The 7,331-nt window shown below is 47.2% G+C and overlaps 1 pseudogene; it reads left to right on the plus strand.

The window, feature by feature from the left end:
• The first annotated feature begins 402 nt into the window (after positions 1-402).
• LOC134913849 (5S ribosomal RNA) lies at positions 403-521 on the plus strand (annotated as a pseudogene).
• The last annotated feature ends 6,810 nt before the right edge of the window (positions 522-7,331 follow it).

Genomic DNA, 7,331 nt, shown 5'->3' on the forward strand with positions numbered 1-7,331 from the left:
TAAACATATACACACACATATTTTTGTTGTGAGAATATATTTGCAAAGCTCCATATCACCGTCAATAACGACATTTGTGTTAGGAGCACTACTTCAGCTATAGTGACTGGTATTGTCCAGAATTCACTTTATGTGGATACGATACACATTTCTGTTCTGGAATGTTATTACATTAATTTACTCTCTCTCCTTTCCACAAAAAATTTTGTGGACTCTCATCCACGATCCACAGAACACAGTACCACGGATGTGGGAACTATTGAACCGTGCCTAACATGGAAAGCAGATCCACACATTTTCACCCACTTCACTTATTCATCCCTCTTTCTTGTTCTCTAATTATTTCCTACTCCATAATTTCTTACATAGGTGCACTCTCATTGGTGTACAGATTGCATAATCCTCTACTATCATACCACGCTGCCAACGCCCGATCTCGTTCGATCTTGGAAGCTAAACAGCGTTGGGCCGGGTTAGTACCAGGAGAGGAGACTGCCTGCGAATACCTGGTGTTGTAGAGTAGGAATTATTTCCCTCTCTATGTAAGAAGGGACACCAACAGCAGTATCACCACTAATTCTATTCAGTACCTCCTTATCTTCCTCTTTTATTTAATCCGTGTCCATTGCAGCTCAACATCTTATAATTTTTTATCAATGTGATATCTGTCAACATTTCAGGTGTTTGAATATTGGTGACCATCGAATATTAACTATAACTTAATATAAGTTACTATAGTTGAATGTATCTATAATATTTTTGACCACTCCTCGGTCCCATCAATACAGAAATTCTGTACTGGTCAGGGGAAATGGGGGTTTGACAATCCAGTGTCTACAACCTTTCCAATCACTCTTTGGAGAAAGAGACCAGAACATTTTAATATTTTTCAATTCTTTATTTCATGAGGATCATTTAGATGGGTTAAACAATGTCTTAAACAATACCAATAAAAGTTATGTTTTGAATATTTCTTAATATCCAATATAAGAATTTCCTTCCTTGTACAAGAGTGCGCCCACACAAGAGCCTTCTTTCTCTCCCATTGTCTATCTGGATATTACTAAGGCATCAGGAACCTTATGAATGTTATAAAGTCCATAATATCCAAAGCAGTGTCTCAGCAAGGGTCTACGAATGCAGTGAGCACTGATGAGCACTGATAAGCTGAACCGAGTACTGTACGCAGAAAATCAATAGTGTTGGAGCATGGATCCACTGCACACTGCCTAGGCCATCCATTGCAATTTAGCAGATTGGTCTGAGGGAAAGCCTTGTACACCATCAGTGGTAAGAGCTGCTGAGATGTCCTAGAGTGCCTAAGGTAGTGGTTCCCAAACGCGGCTCTCAATGCACCCCAACAGTCCAGATTTTACATATACCCCTGCTTGTGCACAGATGGTATAATCAAACTGAGGTATTAATTCACCTGTGCCTAAGCACGGATATCTTTAAAACCTGGACTGTTGGGGTGCCACTGGCCTAAGGCATTATGCAGAGATGGAAACTTTATATCTACAGTGACTAAGGACCTGATTCACTATCATTTGCCAATGTGAGATTTCACGCACTGAGCGATTATCGGCAGACTGCGCATGCGCTGCGAACGCATTACACGTGCACAAAGATCAAAATGCAATTGCTTTACGTTTGCAGCCTAAGTGTAAAGCATTCGCAATTTGATTGACAGGATATGACCATTTGTGGGCAATAACATGGCATTTGTGGGGAGTGGCTGGGAAAATACAGGCGTGTCATGATCATTGTCTGGGCGTGTATCTGATGTCATCTATGAATGCTGCAATGAAAGACATGGCGCCTGGTGCAACTTCATTCTCATTATTTTAAGTAGTATTTTGTGGATTGTGCTCATTTTTTGCATATGCTTTGCGATTCTGTTAATGCATACGCAGATAGTGGGTGACTTTTATACTTTCTGGGTGGCTCTTCTCATGTGATTTTTAGCAGTAGCAGTTTTTTTTTGTGAAAATCACTATTTCAGCCTCAATAGCGATCCATAGTGAATTAGGTCCTAAGTCAACATGGCAATTGCTGGTGCCAAGATCGCTACACAGGTCTGTTACTAAGGGCATTTTAACCATGTGGGTCTTATAACTTTAGACATTCTGGTAAGTGGCATGCTTAAAGTTATTAGACCAGCATGGCGAAAATTCTGTAAGTATCGTTAAACCCTTGTTGCGATTTCGGTGCCAGCATTTTCATAGCGACAGTTACTGTGGATATAGGGGGTAATTCAAACCTGATCGTAGAAGCAAATTTGTTAGCAGTTGGGCAAAACCATGGCCCTCATTCTGAGTTGTTCACTAGCTGCTTTTGTTCGCAGCATAGCTGTCAGGCTAAAAATCAGCACTTCTGCGATGCAGTTTTACACAAGGTCTAGCGACGCTTTTCACTCGCACTGCTGATTGTTGCGTGATTGACAGGAAGTGGGTGTTTCTGGGTGGTAACTGACCGTTTTCGGGGAGTGTGTGTAAAAACGCAGGCGTGCCAGATAAAAACGCAGGAATGGCTGGAGAAACGGGGGAGTGGCTGGCCAAACGCAGGGCGTGTTTGTGACGTCAAAACAGGAACTAAATAGTCTGAAGTGATCTCAAGGTAGGAGTAGGTCTGCAGCTACTCTGAAACTGCACAATCTTTTTTTGTAGCAGCGCTGCGATCCTTTCGTTCGCACTTCTGCTAAGATACACTCCCAGAGGGTGGCGGCTTAGCGTTTGCACTGCTGCTAAAAGCAGCTAGCGAGCGAACAACTCGGAATGAGGGCCCATGTGCACTGCAGGTGGGGCAGATACAGTATAACATTTGCAGGGAGATTTAGATTTCGGTGAGTTATTTTGTTTCTGTGCAGTGTAAATACAGGCTGCTTTATTTTTACACTGCAATTTAGATTTCAGTTTGAACACAACCCACCCAAATCAGTCTCTCTCTGCACATGTTATATCTGAACCCCCTGCAGTGCACATGGTTTTGCACAACTGCTAACAAATTTGCTCCTATGATCAGGTCTGAATTAACCCCATAGTGTTGACATGCTGACTGCATACTGTTTTATATACTATATAGTATGTATATTTAACAGGATTCTGAATTGAAATTGCCATATGCCTCACAGGTGGAGCTGCGGTAAACTGCAAAGTTAATTGGGGTCCACCACAAGAGTGACCCCAATTAATCTTGCGGTTTACCGCAGACCGCAAAGTTCCCATCATTGTGTAGAATGGAGGAGCACTCTCCTCCATTCTAGCCAGTGCGCTCCTCCTGATTGACAGGCTATGAGCGCCATGCCGTGGCGCTCCCTGATTGGCTGGCGGGACCTTCAGTGACAGAAGTCACGGGAGGTCCCGGCATTCGTGGAAAGGGGTTCCATGTGTAAACATGGAACCCCTTTAGTGGCGTGGATCGAGTTTCCGGTTTGTTATTTCTCTTACGTCCTAGAGGATGCTGGGGACTCCAAAAGGACCATGGGGTATAGACAGGATTCGCAGGAGCTTGGGCACACTGAAAAGACTTTGACTGGGTGTGAACTGGCTCCTCCCTCTATGCCCCTCCTCCAGACCTCAGTTAGACTTTGTGCCCAGGACTGACTGGACACACACTAGGGGAGCTATCCTGAGTTTCTCTAAAAGACTTTTGTTAGGTTTTTTATTTTCAGGGAGACCTGCTGGCTACAGGCTCCCTGCTTCGTGGGAGTGAGGGGAGAGAAGCAGGACCTACTTTTCCTTAGTTCAAGGGCTCTGCTTCTTAGGCTACTGGACACCATTAGCTCCAGAGGGTTCGATCACTTGGTGCGCCTAGCTGCTTGTTCCCGGAGCCACGCCGTCACCCCCCTCACAGAAGCCAGAAGAAAGAAGCCGGGTGAGTATGTGAAGATCCGAAGACTTCAGTGACGGCAGAAGACTTCAGTAACGAGGTATAGCGCTGCGGTAGCGCTGCGCTCCGTGCTCCCACACACATCACCAACGGCACTCACAGGGTGCAGGGCGCTGGGGGGGAGCGCCCTGGGCAGCATGTTACTGGGTCTTGCAGGGCTGGCAGAAGGCATTTTCGGTGCCCGGGTACCGTTTACCGTACTCCCGCCAGCATTTTCAAGTTTGAATTTTAGCGGGCTGAAGCGCGCCGGGAAGGGGCGGGGCTTAGCCGCACAGCTCACCAGCGCCATTTTCTCTCATCCACAGGAGCTGCATGAGACGCTGGCCCGGGACCTCCAAGCTCCACTTCAAGTAACAGGGAGCAAATCGGGGTGGGGGGGGGGGGGCACAGATATTTGGTGCATATTTATTGTATTTCACAGCAGTGCTTTAGACATATATCGTTTGGTGGGATATATGGGCGCTGGGGTGTGAGCTGGCATACTCCCTCTGTGTGGTCTCTATCCAGGCTTCCTTGTGGGTCTGTCCCATAGCTGAGGCAGTGTGTGTGTGTCGGTGTGTTGGTACTACGTGTCGGCATGTCTGAAGCTGAGTGTTACTCCCCGGAGGAGGTTACTGGGGGCGCAGATGCGGGTCTGGAGTTGTCTCTGTCGGCACAGCCGACACCTGATTTGCTTACAATGTTAAGTACACTTAATATAAATGTGGCCTCATTGTCTAAAAGATTAGATAAATCGGAGTCTCAGACACAGGTGTGGAGGAAATCTATGGAGGATGCTTTGTCTCAGGTGCAGGCCCCGTCAGGGTCGCAAAAGCGGTCGTTTACCCAGTTGGTAGATACGGATACTGACACGGATTCTGATTCCGATGTCGACTTCACTGAGGCTACTTTACACCCAAGGATAGTTAAGAGTATTCAGTACATGTTTGTGGCTATTAAAGATGTTTTGCATATCTCTGACGAACCTGCGGTGCAGGAAACAAGGATTTGTTTGTTTAAAGGGAAAAAGCCTGAGGTGAAGTTTCCCCCCTCTCATGAAATGAATACTCTTTCTGAAAAGGCTTGGGAGTTACCGGACAAGAAGTGGCAGATTCCCAACAGAATTTTCATGGCGTATCCTTTCCCCTCTGATGACAGGGAAAAATGTGAGTCGTCTCCGAATGTCGACAAGGCTCTATTCCGTTTGTCTAAGAAGGTGGCGCTTCCGTCCCCTGACACGGCAGCTCTCAAGGATCCGGCGGATCGCAAGCTGGAGACGTCTCTGAAGGCCATTTTCGCTAATACGGGTGCATTGCTCAGACCTGCTGTGGCATCGGTATGGGTGAGTAGTGCTATTGCTAAATGGGCTGATAATTTAGCTGCTGATATGGATACCCTTGATAAAGATAATGTTCTTTTGACTCTTGGTTATATCAAGGACGCTGCAGATTACCTGAAGGATGCGGCGAGGGATGTTGGTCTCTTGGGATCAAGAGCCAATGCAATGGCGATCTCGGCCAGGAGGGCGCTGTGGATCCATCAATGGAATGCTGATGCCGACTCCAAGAAAGCTATGGAAGCTCTCCCCTTCAAAGGTAGTGTCTTGTTTGGTGACGGCTTGGCTGACCTGGTGTCTACCGCGACGGCGGGTAAGTCTTCTTTTCTTCCTTATGTTCCCTCGCAGCAGAAAAAAGCACCCCATCAGCAGATGCAGTCCTTTTGTCCAAATAAATACAAGCATGGAAAAGGTTCGTCCTTCCTCGCTTCAAAGGGTAGAGGAAGGGGAAGAAAGTCGCCTGCAGTATCAGGCGCCCAGGACCAAAAGTCCTCCCCCGCCTCTACCAAGTCCACCGCATGACGCTGGGGCTTCCCTAGGGGAGTCCGGACCGGTGGGGGCCCGTCTGCGGATCTTCAGTCAGGTCTGAGTTCAATCAGGCCTAGATCCTTGGGTCCTAGATATAGTATCTCAGGGATACAGGCTGGAGTTTCAGGGAATTCCCCCTCACCGGTTTTTCATTTCGGCCTTACCAGTGTCTCTTCCGGACAGGGAGGTGGTGAAGGCAGCAATACAAAAGTTGTGTCAACAGAGGGTCATTGTTCCCGTTCCCCCGTCCCAACGGGGGGAGGGGTTCTACTCGAGCCTCTTTGATGTCCTGAAACCGGATGGTTCGGTCAGACCGATTCTGAACCTAAAATCCCTCAATCCATACTTGAAAGTTTTCAAGTTCAAGATGGAATCTCTTCGAGCTGTGATTTCCAGCCTAGAAGGGGGGGATTTTATGGCGTCAGTCGACATAAAGGATGCCTACTTACACATCCCGATATATCCTCCGCATCAAGCTTTCCTCAGGTTTGCGATACAGGATTCTCATTACCAATTTCAGACGTTGCCGTTTGGGCTTTCCACGGCCCCGGGGATTTTCACCAAAGTCATGGCAGAAAATAAGATTTTAAACCTACCGGTAAATCTTTTTCTCCTAGTCCGTAGAGGATGCTGGGGACTCCGTAAAGAACCATGGGGATAGACGGGCTCCGCAGGAGACATGGGCACTAAAAAGAACTTTAGATATGGGTGTGCACTGGCTCCTCCCTCTATGCCCCTCCTCCAGACCTCAGTTAGAGAAACTGTGCCCAGAGGAGACGGACAGTACGAGGAAAGGATTTTTGTTAATCTAAGGGCAAGATCCATACCAGCCCACACCATCCACACCGTATAACATGAAATATATACGAACCAGTTAACAGCATGAAACCAAACAGCATCAGTCCGAGACTGATCCAAACTGACACATAACCATTAAGTAAGCAAAACTATATACAAGTCTTGCAGATGTAGTCCGCACTGGGACGGGCGCCCAGCATCCTCTACGGACTAGGAGAAAAAGATTTAACGGTAGGTTTAAAATCTTATTTTCTCTTACATCCTAGAGGATGCTGGGGACTCCGTAAGGACCATGGGGATTATACCAAAGCTTCCAAACGGGCGGGAGAGTGCTGATGACTCTGCAGCACCGATTGAGCAAACATGAGGTCCTCATCAGCCAGGGTATCAAACTTGTAGAACTTTGCAAAAGTGTTTGAACCCGACCAAGTAGCAGCTCGGCACAGCTGTAAAGCCGAGACGCCTCGGGCAGCCGCCCAAGAAGAGCCCACCTTCCTAGTGGAATGGGCCTTCACAGAATTTGGTAACGGCAATCCACCCGTAGAATGAGCCTGCTGAATCGTGTTACAGATCCAGCGAGCAATCCTCTGCTTCGAAGCAGGAGCGCCAACCTTGTCGGCTGCATACAGGACAAACAGTGCCTCTGTTTTCCTAACCCGGGCCGTTCTGGCCACATAAATTTTCAATGACCTGACCACATCAAGGGACTCGGAATCCTCCAAGTCCCGTGTAGCCACATGTACCACAATAGGTTGGTTCATATGAAAAGAAGAAACCACCTTGGGCAAAAATTGAGGACAAG

Source organism: Pseudophryne corroboree, chromosome 4 (assembly GCF_028390025.1).
Source record: "Pseudophryne corroboree isolate aPseCor3 chromosome 4, aPseCor3.hap2, whole genome shotgun sequence".
NCBI classification, from domain to species: domain Eukaryota; kingdom Metazoa; phylum Chordata; class Amphibia; order Anura; family Myobatrachidae; genus Pseudophryne; species Pseudophryne corroboree.